Below are 15,899 nucleotides of genomic sequence, written 5' to 3'. Positions count from 1 at the left end.
TAGATGTTTCAGGAAACACCATACACTACTCCAGAGTGGCTGTTGGCAATTTACATCCCGCCCATCAGCATAACAAGGCTCCCAGTTCTCCATGGCCTGTCCTGCCTTTCTGGATTTTACACTTTTTTCAGATGGCCGTTTTGACCGGGGGGCAGTGAGACTTCATTTTAGTGCAGATTTCCTTTGCAAGCTGCTTGGTTGGCCAAAAAGGGCGTATGCGTTTTTTCCTGAATATATTCAGGAAAAAACGCATACGCCCTTTTTGGCCTAGTGCATCATTGAGGACGTTCTGCCTCTTTTCCTATGCTTTACATGCAATTCCAGTCTACCTCCTGAAATCGGTTTCCTGCAATTCTGCCCCGCTTTCAAGTCCTCTTGGCAGCCTTACTTCTATATATTTTTGGACGATAGCTGTCATTTATAACTCTGCAGGTTTGTGAATCACAGTGCCCTTGAGCTCCTTTCTTCAACTCGCTTTCTTGTGATCTGGCCGCAACACCACAGGATTGCTTCAGGCCCTAGTGTGGTTCCAGCATGGCACGCTGAGCCTTAGGTTAATTCCTCTTCCTGGTGGGAAATGAGAGTTAAATTTGCCCGTCCAGACACCTCCAGCTAGTCTCTCATTGGTTCTCCCTATTCCTGTTCATCTTCCGCAGAAATTGCAAACTGTGCCAAACAGGAGGTTAAAGGCACTGACTCTCCAAGTGGGGAGAGTGTTAGTAAAGCGTCTGGAATGTTGCACCCGAGTACCAGGGGACGAAAACTGAGACACATTTGAACACGTTTCCCGATCACACGGTGGATCATACTCTGGGTTCCACATGCATGTTTTAGCTGAAGGAAGAATCCCTTAAACCTGGAGAGTTGAGACCCATGGAATGGGTACCATGCAATATGACTTCAAAGTGTCTGCATTTGCTCACCGATCCTCACCAATCCTATCACTGCTGCGTTTATGCCGCTGTACACACGCTTGATTCTCTTTCGGAGACATATAAATCCATAGGTTTTAAGATTCTTACTAGTCAGGTATATTCTTAGGCGTTTAATATGCGGTGTTGAGTCCACTTCATTGAGCAAGGAGTAGCTCTTGTCTATTACATATTGGCTTATGGAACGGTATCTGTGCTAATTTCAATCTCTGCTTTTATGCAGCACGCCAACTCACCTTTCCCCTTAAGCAAGCATAAGTTGGTTTTCTACATTTGAGACCCTGTTCTGTTTTGTAATTCAGTTCCTGTGTAGCCAAGTTTACATTCCGTGTAGTAGTGATATCTTATGATGTTTCTTTTTCTGTGTGACTTATTTCACTTAGAATCATCGTACCTGAATCCACTCATTATGCTGCTACGGGCCTGATGACATAGATTTCATTGCTGAGTGATATTGCATTTTACGTAAGTACCACAACTTCTTTATCCATTTTTCGCTTTCTGTGATATTGAACTTGTACCGTAAACGAGGTTCTTGTAAACAGAGCCGTCCCAAACTTTGGGGTGGCTGTGTCTTTTTGATTTAAATTTCCCTAAGCTATAGGACCATAAGTGGAAGTGCCCTAGGCTCTGTTGCTTTGTTTTTTAGATGTTTCAGGAAACACCATACACTTCTCCAGAGTGGCTGTTGTCAATTTACATCCCGCCCATCAGCATAACAAGGCTCCCAGTTCTCCATGGCCTGTGCTGCCTTTCTGCATGTTACACTTTTTTCAGATGACCCTTTTGACCTGGGGGCAGTGAGAATTCATTTTAGTGCAGATTTCCTTTGCAAGCTTGCTTGGTTGGCCAAAAAGGGCATATGCGTTTTTTCCTGAATATATTCAGGAAAAAACGCATACGCCATTTTTGGCCAAGTGCATCATTGTGGACGTTCTGCCTCTTTTCCTATGCTTTACATGCAATTCCAGTCTACCTTCTGAAATCAGTTTCCTGCAATTCTGCCCCTCTTTCAAGTCCTCTTGGCAGCCTTACTTCAATATATTTTTGGACAATAGCTGTCATTTATAACTCTGCAGGTTTGTGAATCACAGTGCCCTTGAGCTCCTTTCTTCAACTCGCTTTCTTGTGATCTGGCCGCAACACCGCAGGACTGCTTCAGGCCCTAGTGTGGTTCCGGCATGGCACGCTGAGCCTTAGGTTAATTCCTCTTCCTGGTGGGAAATGAGAGTTAAATTTGCCCGTCCAGACACCTCCAGCTAGTCTCTCATTGGTTCTCCCTATTCCTGTTCATCTTCCGCAGAAATTGCAAGCTGGGCCAAACAGGAGGTTAAAGGCACTGACTCTCCAAGTGGGGAGAGTGTTAGTAAAGCATCTGGAATGTTGCACCCGAGTACCAGGGGACGAAAACTGAGACACATTTGAACACGTTTCCCGATCACACGGTGGATCATACTCTGGGTTCCACATGCATGTTTTAGCTGAAGGAAGAATCCCTTAAACCTGGAGAGTTGAGACCCATGGAATGGGTACCATGCAATATGACTTCAAAGGGTCTGCATTTGCTCACCGAACCTCATCAATCCTATCACTGCTGCGTTTATGCCGCTGTACACACGCTTGATTCTCTTTCGGAGACATATAAATCCATAGGTTTTAAGATTCTTACTAGTCAGGTATATTCTTAGGCGTTTAATATGGGGTGTTGAGTCCACTTCGTTGAGCAAGGGGTAGCTCTTGTCTATTACATATTTGGCTGATGGAACGGTATCTGTGCTAATTTCAATCTCTGGTTTTATGCAGCACCCCAACTCACCTTTCCCCTTAAGCAAGCATAAGTTGGTTTTCTACATTTGAGACCCTGTTCTGTTTTGTAATTCAGTTCCTGTGTAGCCAAGTTTACATTCCGTGTAGTAGTGATATCTTATGATGTTTCTTTTTCTGTGTGATTTATTTCACTTAGAATCATCGTACCTGAATCCACTCATTATGCTGCTACGGGCCTGATGACATAGATTTCATTGCTGAGTGATATTGCATTGTACGTAAGTACCACAACGTCTTTATCCATTTTTTGCTTTCTGTGATATTGAACTTGTACCGTAAACGAGGTTCGTGTAAACAGAGCCATCCCAAACTTTGGGGTGGCTGTCTCGTTTTGATTTAAATTTCCCTAAGCTATAGGACCATAAGTGGAAGTGCCCTAGGCTCTGTTGCTTTGTTTTCTGGATGTTTCAGGAAACACCATACACTTCTCCAGAGTGGCTATTGGCAATTTACATCCCACCCATCAGCATAACAAGGCTCCGAGTTCTCCATGGCCTGACCTGCCTTTCTGGATTTTACACTTTTTTCAGATGGCCCTTTTGACCGGGGGGGCAGTGAGACTTCATTGTAGTGCAGATTTCCTTTGCAAGCTTGCTTGGTTGGTCAAAAAGTGCGTATGCGTTTTTTCCTGAATATATTCAGGAAAATACGCATACGCACTTTTTGGCCAAGTGCATCATTGTGGACCTGCTGCCTCTTTTCCTATGCTTTATATGTAATTCCCGTCTACCTCCTGAAATCGGTTTCCTGCAATTCTGCCCCTCTTTCAAGTACTCTTGGCAGCCTTACTTCAATATATTTTTGGACGATAGCTGTCATTTATAACTCTACAGGTTTGTGAATGACAGTCCCCCTGAGCTCCTTTCTTCAACTCGCTTTCTTGTGAGCTGGCCGCAACACCGCAGGATTGCTTCAGGCCCTAGTGTGGTTCCCGCATGGCATGCTGAGCCTTAGGTTAATTCCTCTTCCTGGTGGGAAATGAGAGTTAAATTTGCCCGTCCAGACACCTACAGCTAGTTTCTCATTGGTTCTCCGTATTCCTGTTCATTTTCCGCAGAAATTTCAAACTGGGCCAAACAGGAGATTAAAGGCACTGACTCTCCAAGTGGGGAGAGTGTCAATAAAGCGTCTGGAATTTTACACCCAAGTACCAGGGGACGAAAACTGAGACACATTTGAACACGTTTCTCGATCACACGGTGGATCATACTCTGGGTTCCACATGCATGTTTTAGCTGAAGGAAGAATCCCTTAAACCTGGAGAGTTGAGACCCATGGAATGGGTACCATGCAATATGAATTCAAAGGGTCTGCATTTGCTCACCGATCCTCACCAATCCTATCACTGCTGCGTTTATGCTGCTGTATGCACGCTTGATTCTCTTTCGGAGACATATATATCCATAGGTTTTAAAATTCTTACTAGTCAGGTATATTTTTAGGCTTTTTATATGGGGTGTTGAGTGCACTTCGTTGAGCAAGGAGTAGCTCTTGTCTATTACATATTTGGCTTAGGGAACGGTATCTGTGCTAATTTCAATCTCTGGTTTTATGCAGCACTCCAACTCACCTTTCCCCTTAAGCAAGCATAAGTTGGTTTTCTACATTTGAGACCCTGTTCTGTTTTGTAATTCAGTTCCTGTGTAGCCAAGTTTACATTCCGTGTAGTAGTGATATCTTATGATGTTTCTTTTTCTGTGTGACTTATTTCACTTAGAATCATCGTACCTGAATCCACTCATTATGCTGCTACGGGCCTGATGACATAGATTTCATTGCTGAGTGATATTGCATTGTACGTAAGTACCACAACTTCTTTATCCATTTTTCGCTTTCTGTGATATTGAACTTGTACCGTAAAAGAGGTTCTTGTAAACAGAGCCGTCCCAAACTTTGGGGTGGCTGTGTCTTTTTTATTTTAATTTCCCTAAGCTATAGGACCATAAGTGGAAGTGCCCTAGGCTCTGTTGCTTTGTTTTTTAGATGTTTCAGGAAACACCATACACTTCTCCAGATTGGCTGTTGGCAATATACATCCCGCCCAGCAGCATAACAAGGCTCCCAGTTCTCCATGGCCTGTGCTGCCTTTCTGGATTTTACACTTTTTTCAGATGGCCCTTTTGACCGGGGGGCAGTGAGACTTCATTGTAGTGCAGATTTCCTTTGCAAGCTTGCTTGGTTGGCCAAAAAGGGCGTATGCGTTTTTTCCTGAATATATTCAGGAAAAAACGCATACGCCCTTTTTGGCCAAGTGCATCATTGTGGACGTTCTGCCTCTTTTCCTATGCTTTACATGCAATTCCAGTCTACCTCCTGAAATCGGTTTTCTGCAATTTTGCCCCGCTTTCAAGTCCTCTTGGCAGCCTTACTTCAATATATTTTTGGACGATAGCTGTCATTTATAACTCTGCAGGTTTGTGAATCACAGTGCCCTTGAGCTCCTTTCTTCAACTCGCTTTATTGTGAGCTGGCCGCAACACCGCTGGATTGCTTCAGGCCCTAGTGTGGTTCCGGCATGGCACGCTGAGCCTTAGGTTAATTCCTCTTCCTGGTGGGAAATGAGAGTTAAATTTGCCCGTCCAGACACCTCCAGATAGTCTCTCATTGGTTCTCCCTATTCCTGTTCATCTTCCGCAGAAATTGCAAACTGGGCCAAACAGGAGGTTAAAGGCACTGACTCTCCAAGTGGGGAGAGTGTTAGTAAAGCGTCTGGAATGTTGCACCCGAGTACCAGGGGACGAAAACTGAGACACATTTGAACACGTTTCCCGATCACAGGGTGGATCATACTCTGGGTTCCACATGCATGTTTTAGCTGAAGGAAGAATCCCTTAAACCTGGAGAGTTGAGACCCATGGAATGGGTACCATGCTATATGACTTCAAAGGGTCTGCATTTGCTCACCGATCCTCACCAATCCTATCACTGCTGCGTTTATGCCGCTGTACACATGCTTGATTCTCTTTCGGAGACATATAAATCCATAGGTTTTAAGATTCTTACTAGTCAGGTATATTCTTAGGCGTTTAATATGGGGTGTTGAGTCCACTTCGTTGAGCAAGGAGTACCTCTTGTCTATTACATATTTGGCTTATGGAACGGTATCTGTGCTAATTTCAGTCTCTGCTTTTATGCAGCACCCCAACTCACCTTTCCCCTTAAGCAAGCATAAGTTGGTTTTCTACATTTGAGACCCTGTTCTGTTTTGTAATTCAGTTCCTGTGTAGCCAAGTTTACATTCCGTGTAGTAGTGATATCTTATGATGTTTCTTTTTCTGTGTGACTTATTTCACTTAGAATCATCGTACCTGAATCCACTCATTATGCTGCTACGGGCCTGATGACATAGATTTCATTGCTGAGTGATATTGCATTGTACGTGAGTACCACAACTTCTTTATCCATTTTTTGCTTTCTGTGATATTGAACTTGTACCGTAAATGAGCTTCTTGTAAACAGAGCCCTCCCAAACTTTGGGGTGGCTGTGTCTTTTTGATTTAAATTTCCCTAAGCTATAGGACCATAAGTGGAAGTGCCCTAGGCTCTGTTGCTTTGTTTTTTTTATGTTTCAGGAAACACCTTACACTTCTCCAGAGTGGCTGTTGGCAATTTCCATCCCGCCCAGCAGCATAACAAGGCTCCCAGTTCTCCATGGCCTGTGCTGCCTTTCTGGATTTTACACTTTTTTCAGATGGCCCTTTTGACCGGGGAGCAGTGAGACTTCATTTTAGTGCAGATTTCCTTTGCAAGCTTGCTTGGTTGGCCAAAAAGTGCGTATGCGTTTTTTCCTGAATATATTCAGGAAAAAACGCATACGCCCTTTTTGGCCAAGTGCATCATTGTGGACGTTCTGCCTCTTTTCCTATGCTTTACATGCAATTCCAGTCTACCTTCCTGAAATCGGTTTTCTGCAATTTTGCCCCGCTTTCAAGTCCTCTTGGCAGCCTTACTTCAATATATTTTTGGACGATAGCTGTCATTTATGACTCTGCAGGTTTGTCAATCACAGTGCCCTTGAGCTCCTTTCTTCAACTCGCTTTCTTGTGAGCTGGCCGCAACACCGCAGGATTGCTTCAGGCCCTAGTGTTGTTGCGGCATGGCACGCTGAGCCTTTGGTTAATTCATCTTCCTGGTGGGAAATGAGAGTTAAATTTGCCCGTCCAGACACCTGCAGCTAGTCTCTCGTTGGTTCTCACTATTCCTGTTCATTTACCACAGAAATTTCAAACTGGGCCGAACAGGAGTTTAAACGCACTGACTCTCCAAGTGGGGAGAGTGTTAGTAAAGCATCTTTAATGTTGCACCCAGGTACCAGGGGACGAAAACTGAGACACATTTGAACACGTTTCCCGATCACACGGTGGATCATAATCTGGGTCCACATGCATGTTTTAGCTGAAGGAAGGATCCCTTAAACCTGGAGAGTTGAGACCCAGGGAATGGGTACCATGCAATATGACTTCAAAGGGTCTGCATTTGCTCACCGATCCTCACCAATCCTATCACTGCTGCGTTTATGCCGCTGTACACATGCTTGATTCTCTTTCGGAGACATATAAATCCATAGGTTTTAAGATTCTTACTAGTCAGGTATATTTTAGGCGTTTAATATGGGGTGTTGGGTCCACTTCGTTGAGCAAGGAGTAGCTCTTGTCTATTACATATTTGGCTTATGGAACGGTATCTGTGCTAACTTCCATCTCTGGTTTTATGCAGCACCTCAACTCACCTTTCCCCTTAAGCAAGCATAAGTTGGTTTTCTACATTTGAGACCCTGTTCTGTTTTGTAATTCAGTTCCTGTGTAGCCAAGTTTACATTCCGTGTAGTAGTGATATCTTATGATGTTTCTTTTTCTGTGTGACTTATTTCACTTAGAATCATCGTACCTGAATCCACTCATTATGCTGCTATGGGCCTGATGACATAGATTTCATTTTTGAGTGATATTGCATTGTACGTAAGTACCACAACTTCTTTATCCATTTTTCGCTTTCTGTGATATTGAACTTGTACTGTAAACGAGGTTCTTGTAAACAGAGCCGTCGCAAACTTTGGGGTGGCTGTGTCTTTTTGATTTTAATTTCCCTAAGCTATAGGACCATAAGTGGAAGTGCCCTAGGCTCTGTTGCTTTGTTTTTTAGATGTTTCAGGAAACACCATACACTTCTCCAGAGTGGCTGTTGGCAATTTACATCCCGCCCATCAGCATAAAAAGGTTTCCAGTTCTCCATGGCCTGTCCTGCCTTTCTGGATTTTACACTTTTTTCAGATGGCCCTTTTGACCGGGGGGCAGTGAGACTTCATTGTAGCGCAGATTTCCTTTGCAAGCTTGCTTGGTTGGCCAAAAAGGGCGTATGCGTTTTTTCCTGAATATATTCAGGAAAAAACGCATACGCCCTTTTTGGCCAAGTGCATCATTGTGGACGTTCTGCCTCTTTTCCTATGCTTTACATGCAATTCCTGTCTACCTCCTGAAATCGGTTTCCTGCATTTCTGCCCCGCTTTCAAGTCCTCTTGGCAGACTTACTTCAATATATTTTTGGACGATAGCTGTCATTTATAACTCTGCAGGTTTGTGAATGACAGTGCCCCTGAGCTCCTTTCTTCAACTCGCTTTCTTGTGAGCTGGCCACAACACCGCAGGATTGTTTCAGGCCCTAGTGTGGTTCCGGCATGGCACGCAGAGCCTTTGGTTAATTCCTCTTCCTGGTGGGAAATGAGAGTTAAATTTACCCGTACAGATACCTCCAACTAGTCTCTCATTGGTTCTCCCTATTCCTGTTCATTTTCCACAGAAATTGCAAACTGGGCCAAACAGCAGATTAAAGGCACTGACTCTCCAAGTGGGGAGAGTGTTAGTAAAGCGTCTGGAATGTTGCACCCGAGTACCAGGGCATGAAAACTGAGACACATTTGAACACGTTTCCCGATCACACGGTGGATCATAATCTGGGTTCCACATGCATGTTTTAGCTGAAGGAAAAATCCCTTAAACCTGGAGAGTTGAGACCCATGGAATGGGTACCATGCAATATGACTTCAAAGGGTCTGCATTTGCTCACCGAACCTCACCAATCCTATCACTGCTGCGTTTATGCCGCTGTACACACGCTTGATTCTCTTTCGGAGACATATAAATCCATAGGTTTTAAGATTCTTACTAGTCAGGTATATTCTTAGGCTTTTAATATGGGGTGTTGGGTCCACCTCTTTGAGCAAGGAGTAGCTCTTGTCTATTACATATTTGGCTTATGGAACGGTATCTGTGCTAATTTCAATCTCTGGTTTTATGCAGCACCCCAACTCACCTTTCCCCTTAAGCAAGCATAAGTTGGTTTTCTACATTTGAGACCCTGTTCTGTTTTGTAATTCAGTTCCTGTGTAGCCAAGTTTACATTCCGTGTAGTAGTGATATCTTATGATGTTTCTTTTTCTGTGTGACTTATTTCACTTAGAATCATCGTACCTGAATCCACTCATTATGCTGCTACGGGCCTGATGACATAGATTTCATTGCTGAGTGATATTGCATTGTACCTAAGTACCACAACGTGTTTATCCATTTTTCGCTTTCTGTGATATTGAACTTGTACCGTAAACGAGGTTCTTGTAAACAGAGCCGTCCGAAACTTTGGGGTAGCTGTGTCTTTTTGATTTTAATTTCCCTAAGCTATAGGACCATATGTGGAAGTGCCCTAGGCTCTGTTGCTTTGTTTTTTAGATGTTTCAGGAAACACCATACACTTCTCCAGAGTGGCTGTTGGCAATTTACATCCCGCCCAGCAGCATAACAAGGCTCCCAGTTCTCCATGGCCTGTCCTGCCTTTCAGGATTTTACACTTTTTTCCGATGGCCCTTTTGACTGGGGGCAGTGAGACTTCATTGTAGTGCCGATTTCCTTTGCAAGCTTGCTTGGTTGGCCAAAAAGGGCGTATGCGTTTTTTCCTGAATATATTCAGGAGAAAACGCATACGCACTTTTTGGCCAAGTGCATCATTGTGGACCTTCTGCCTCTTTTCCTATGCTTTACATGCAATTCCAGTCTACCTCCTGAAATCGGTTTCCTGCAATTCTGCTCCGCTGAGAAGTCCTCTTGGCAGCCTTACTTCAATATATTTTTGGACGATAGCTGTCATTTATAACTCTGCAGGTTTGTGAATGAGAGTGCCCCTGAGCTCCTTTCTTCAACTCGCTTTCTTGTGAGCTGGCCGCAACACCACTGAATTGCTTCAGGCCGTAGAGTGGTTCCGGCATGGGACGCTGAGCCTTTGGTTAATTCCTCTTCCTGGTGGGAAATGAGAGTTAAATTTGCCCGTCCAGACACCTCCAGCTAGTCTCTCATTTGTTCTCCCTATTCTTGTTCATTTTCCGCAGAAATTTAAAACCGGGCCAAACAGGAGGTTAAAGGCACTGACTCTCCAAGTGGGGAGAGTGTTAGTAAAGCATCTGGAATGTTGCACCTGAGTACCAGGGGACGAAAACTGAGACACATTTGAACACGTTTCCCGATCACATGGTGGATCATACTCTGGGTTCCACATGCATGTTTTAGCTGAAGGAAGAATCCCTTAAACCTGGAGAGTTGAGACCCATGGAATGGGTACCATGCAATATGACTTCAAAGGGTCTGCATTTGCTCAGCGATCCTCAACAATGCTATCACTGCTGCGTTTATGCCGCTGTACGCACGCTTGATTCGCTTTCGGAGACATATAAATCCATAGGTTTTAAGACTCTTACTAGTCAGGTATATTCTTAGGCGTTTAATATGGGGTGTTGAGTCCACTTCGTTGAGCAAAGAGTAGCTCTTGTCTATTACATATTTGGCTTATGGAACGGTATCTGTGCTAATTTCAATCTCTGGTTTTATGCAGCACCCCAACTCACCTTTCCCCTTAAGCAAGCATAAGTTGGTTTTCTACATTTGAGACCCTGTTCTGTTTTGTAATTCAGTTCCTTTGTAGCCAAGTTTACATTTCGTGTAGTAGTGATATCTTATGATGTTTCTTTTTCTGTGTGACTTATTTCACTTAGAATCATCGTACCTGAATACACTCATTATGCTGCTACGGGCCTGATGACATAGATTTTATTGCTGAGTGATATTGCATTGGACGTAAGTACCACAACTTCTTTATCCATTTTTCGCTTTCTGTGATATTGAACGTGTACCGTAAACGAGGTTCTTGTAAAAAGAGCCGTCCCAAATTTTGGGGTGGCTGTGTCTTTTTGATTTTAATTTCCCAAAGCTATAGGATCATAAGTAGAAGTGCCCTAGGCTCTGTTGCTTTGTTTTTTAGATGTTTCAGGAAACACCATACACTTCTCCAGAGTGGCTGTTGGCAATTTACATCCCGCCCATCAGCATAACAAGGCTCCCAGTTCTCCATGGCCTGTCCTGCCTTTCTGGATTTTACACTTTTTTCAGATGGCCCTTTTGACCGGGGGGCAGTGAGACTTCATTGTAGTGCAGATTTCCTTTGCAAGCTTGCTTGGTTGGCCAAAAAATGCATATGCATTTTTTCCTGAATATATTCAGGAAAAAACGAATATGCCGTTTTTGGCCAAGTGCATCATTGTGGACGTTCTGCCTCTTTTCCTATGCTTTACATGCAATTCCAGTCTACCTCCTGAAATCGGTTTCCTGCAATTCTGCCCCGCTGACAAGTCCTCTTGGCAGCCTTACTTCAATATATTTTTGGACGATAGCTGTCATTTATAACTCTGCAGGTTTGTGAATGAGAGTGCCCCTGAGCTCCTTTCTTCAACTCGCTTTCTTGTGAGCTGGCCGCAACACCGCTGAATTGCTTCAGGCCGTAGAGTGGTTCCGGCATGGGACGCTGAGCCTTTGGTTAATTCCTCTTCCTGGTGGGAAATGAGAGTTAAATTTGCCCGTCCAGACACCTCCAGCTAGTCTCTCATTTGTTCTCCCTATTCTTGTTCATTTTCCGCAGAAATTTAAAACTGGGCCAAACAGGAGGTTAAAGGCAGTGACTCTCCAAGTGGGGAGAGTGTTAGTAAAGCATCTGGAATGTTGCACCTGAGTACCAGGGGACGAAAACTGAGACACATTTGAACACGTTTCCCGATCACATGGTGGATCATACTCTGGGTTCCACATGTATGTTTTAGCTGAAGGAAGAATCCCTTAAACCTGGAGAGTTGAGACCCATGGAATGGGTACCATGCAATATGACTTCAAAGGGTCTGCATTTGCTCAGCGATCCTCAACAATGCTATCACTGCTGCGTTTATGCCGCTGTACACACGCTTGATTCGCTTTCGGAGACATATAAATCCATAGGTTTTAAGATTCTTACTAGTCAGGTATATTCTTAGGCGTTTAATATGGGGTGTTGAGTCCACTTCGTTGAGCAAAGAGTAGCTCTTGTCTATTACATATTTGGCTTATGGAACGGTATCTGTGCTAATTTCAATCTCTGGTTTTATGCAGCACCCCAACTCACCTTTCCCCTTAAGCAAGCATAAGTTGGTTTTCTACATTTGAGACCCTGTTCTGTTTTGTAATTCAGTTCCTTTGTAGCCAAGTTTACATTTCGTGTAGTAGTGATATCTTATGATGTTTCTTTTTCTGTGTGACTTATTTCACTTAGAATCATCGTACCTGAATCCACTCATTATGCTGCTACGGGCCTGATGACATAGATTTTATTGCTGAGTGATATTGCATTGTACATAAGTAGCACAACTTCTTTATCCATTTTTCGCTTTCTGTGATATTGAACGTGTACCGTAAACGAGGTTCTTGTAAACAGAGCCGTCCCAAACTTTGGGGTGGCTGTGTCTTTTTGATTTTAATTTCCCTAAGCTATAGGACCATAAGTGGAAGTGCCCTAGGCTCTGTTGTTTTGTTTTTTAGATGTTTCAGGAAACACCATACACTTCTCCAGAGTGGCTGTTGGCAATTTACATCCCGCCCATCAGCATAACAAGGCTCCCAGTTCTCCATGGCCTGTCCTGCCTTTCTGGATTTTACACTTTTTTCAGATGGCCCTTTTGACCGGGGGGCAGTGAGACTTCATTGTAGTGCAGATTTCCTTTGCAAGCTTGCTTGGTTGGCCAAAAAGGGCGTATGCGTTTTTTCCTGAATATATTCAGGAATAAACGCATACGCCCTTTTTGGCCAAGTGCATCATTGTGGACCTTCTGCCTCTTTCCCTATGCTTTACATGCAATTCCAGTCTACCTCCTGAAATCGGTTTCCTGCAATTCTGCCCTGCTTTCAAGTCCTCTTGGCAGCCTTACTTCAATATATTTTTGGACGATAGCTGTCATTTATAACTCTGCAGGTTTGTGAATGACAGTGCCCCTGAGCTCCTTTCTTCAACTTGCTTTCTTGTGAGCTGGCCGCAACACCGCAGGATTGCTTCAGTCCCTAGTGTGGTTCCGGCATGGCACGCTGAGCCTTTGGTTAATTCCTCTTCCTGGTGGGAAATGAGAGTTAAATTTGCCCGTCCAGACACCTCCAGCTAGTCTCTCATTGGTTCTCCCTATTCCTGTTCATCTTCCGCAGAAATTCCAAACTGGGCCAAACAGGAGGTTAAAGGCACTGACTCTCCAAGTGGGGAGAGTGTTAGTAAAGCGTCTAGAATGTTGCACCCGAGTACCAGGGGACGAAAACTGAGATACATTTGAACACGTTTCCCGATCACACGGTGGATCATACTCTGGGTTCCACATGCATGTTTTAGCTGAAGGAAGAATCCCTTAAACCTGGAGAGTTGAGACCCATGGAATGGGTACCATGCAATATGACTTCAAAGGGTCCGCATTTGCTTACCGTTCCTCACCAATCCTATCACTGCTTTGTTTATGCCGCTGTACACATCTTGATTCTCTTTCGGAGACATATAAATCCATAGGTTTTAAGATTCTTCCTAGTCAGGTATATTCTTAGTTGTTTAATATGGGGTGTTGAGTCCACTTCGTTGAGCAAGGAGTAGCTCTTGTCTATTACATATTTGGCTTGTGGAATGGTATGTGTGCTAATTTCAATCTCTGGTTTTATGCAGCACCCCAACTCACCTTTCCCCTTAAGCAAGCATAAGTTGGTTTTCTACATTTGAGACCCTGTTCTCTTTTGTAATTCAGTTCCTGTGTAGCCAAGTTTACATTCCGTGTAGTAGTGATATCTTATGATGTTTCTTTTTCTGTGTGACTTTTTTCACTTAGAATCATCGTACCTGAATCCACTCATTATGCTGCTACGGGCCTGATGACATAGATTTCATTGCTGAGTGATATTGCATTATACGTAAGTACCGCAACTTCTTTATCCATTTTTCGCTTTCTGTGATATTGAACTTGTACCGTAAACGAGGTTCTTGTAAACAGAGCCGTCCCAAACTTTGGGGTGGCTGTGTCTTTTTGATTTTAATTTCTCTAAGCAATAGGACCATAAGTGGAAGTGCCCTAGGCTCTGTTGCTTTGTTTTTTAGATGTTTCAGGAAACACCATACACTTCTCCAGAGTGGCTGTTGGCAATTTACATCCCGCCCATCAGCATAACAAGGCTCCCAGTTCTCCATGGCCTGTCCTGCCTTACTGGATTTTACACTTTTTTCAGCTGGCCCTTTTGACCGGGGGGCAGTGAGACTTCATTGTAGTGCAGATTTCCTTTGCAAGCTTGCTTGGTTGGCCAAAAAGGGCGTATGCGTTTTTTCCTGAATATATACAGGAGAAAACGCATACGCCCTTTTTGGCCAAGTGCATCATTGTGGACGTTCTGCCTCTTTTCCTATGCTTTACATGCAATTCCAGTCTACCTCCTGAAATCGGTTTCCTGCAATTCTGCCCCGCTTTCAACTCCTCTTGGCAGCCTTACTTCAATATATTTTGGGACGATAGTTGTCATTTATAACTCTGCAGGTTTGTGAATGACAGTGGCCCTGAGCTCCTTTCTTCAACTCGCTTTTTTGTGAGCTGGCCGCAACACCGCAGGATTGCTTGAGGCCCTAGTGTGGTTCCGGCATAGCACACTGAGCCTTTGGTTAATTCCTCTTCCTGGTGGGAAATGAGAGTTAAATTTGCCCGTCCAGACATGTCCAGCTAGTCTCTCATTGGTTCTCCCTATTCCTGTTCATCTTCCGCAGAAATTACAAACTGGGCCAAACAGGAGGTTAAAGGCACTGACTCTCCAAGTGGGGAGAGTGTTAGTAAACTCTCTGGAATGTTGCACCTGAGTACCAGGGGACGAAAACTGAGACACATTTGAACACGTTTCCCGATCACATGGTGGATCATACTCTGAGTTCCACATGCATGTTTTAGCTGAAGGAAGAATCCCTTAAACCTGGAGAGTTGAGACCCATGGAATGGGTACCATGCAATATGACTTCAAAGGGTCTGCATTTGCTCACCGATCCTCACCAATCCTATCACTGCTGCGTTTATGCCGCTGTACACACGCTTGATTCTCTTTCGGAGACATATAAATCCATAGGTTTTAAGATTCTTACTAGTCAGGTATATTCTTAGGCGTTCAATATGTTGTGTTGAGTCCACTTCGTTGAGCAAGGAGTAGCTCTTGTCTAGTACATATTTGGCTTATGGAAGGGTATCTGTGCTAATTTCAATCTCTGGTTTTATGCAGCACCCCAACTCAACTTTCCCCTTAAGCAAGCATAAGTTGGTTTTCTACATTTGAGACCCTGTTCTGTTTTGTAATTCAGTTCCTGTGTAGCCAAGTTTACATTCCGTGTAGTAGTGATATCTTATGATGTTTCTTTTTCTGTGTGACTTATTTCACTTAGAATCATCATACCTGAATCCACTCATTATGCTGCTACGGTCCTGATGACATAGATTTCATTGCTGAGTAATATTGCATTGTACCTAAGTACCACAACTTCTTTATCCATTTTTCGCTTTCTGTGATATTGAACTTGTACCGTAAACGAGGTTTTTGTAAACAGAGCCGTCCCAAACTTTGGGGTAGCTTTGTCTTTTTGATTTTAATTTCCCTAAGCTATAGGACCATAAGTGGAAGTGCCCTAGGCTCTGTTTCTTTGTTTTTTAGATGTTTCAGGAAACACCATACACTTCTCCAGAGTGGCTGTTGGCAATTTACATCCCGCCCATCAGCATAACAAGGCTCCCAGTTCTCCATGGCCTGTCCT

Source organism: Orcinus orca, chromosome 2 (genome assembly GCF_937001465.1).
Source record: "Orcinus orca chromosome 2, mOrcOrc1.1, whole genome shotgun sequence".
Taxonomy (NCBI): Eukaryota; Metazoa; Chordata; class Mammalia; order Artiodactyla; family Delphinidae; genus Orcinus; species Orcinus orca.
Note: the sequence above shows the minus strand (reverse complement) of the source record.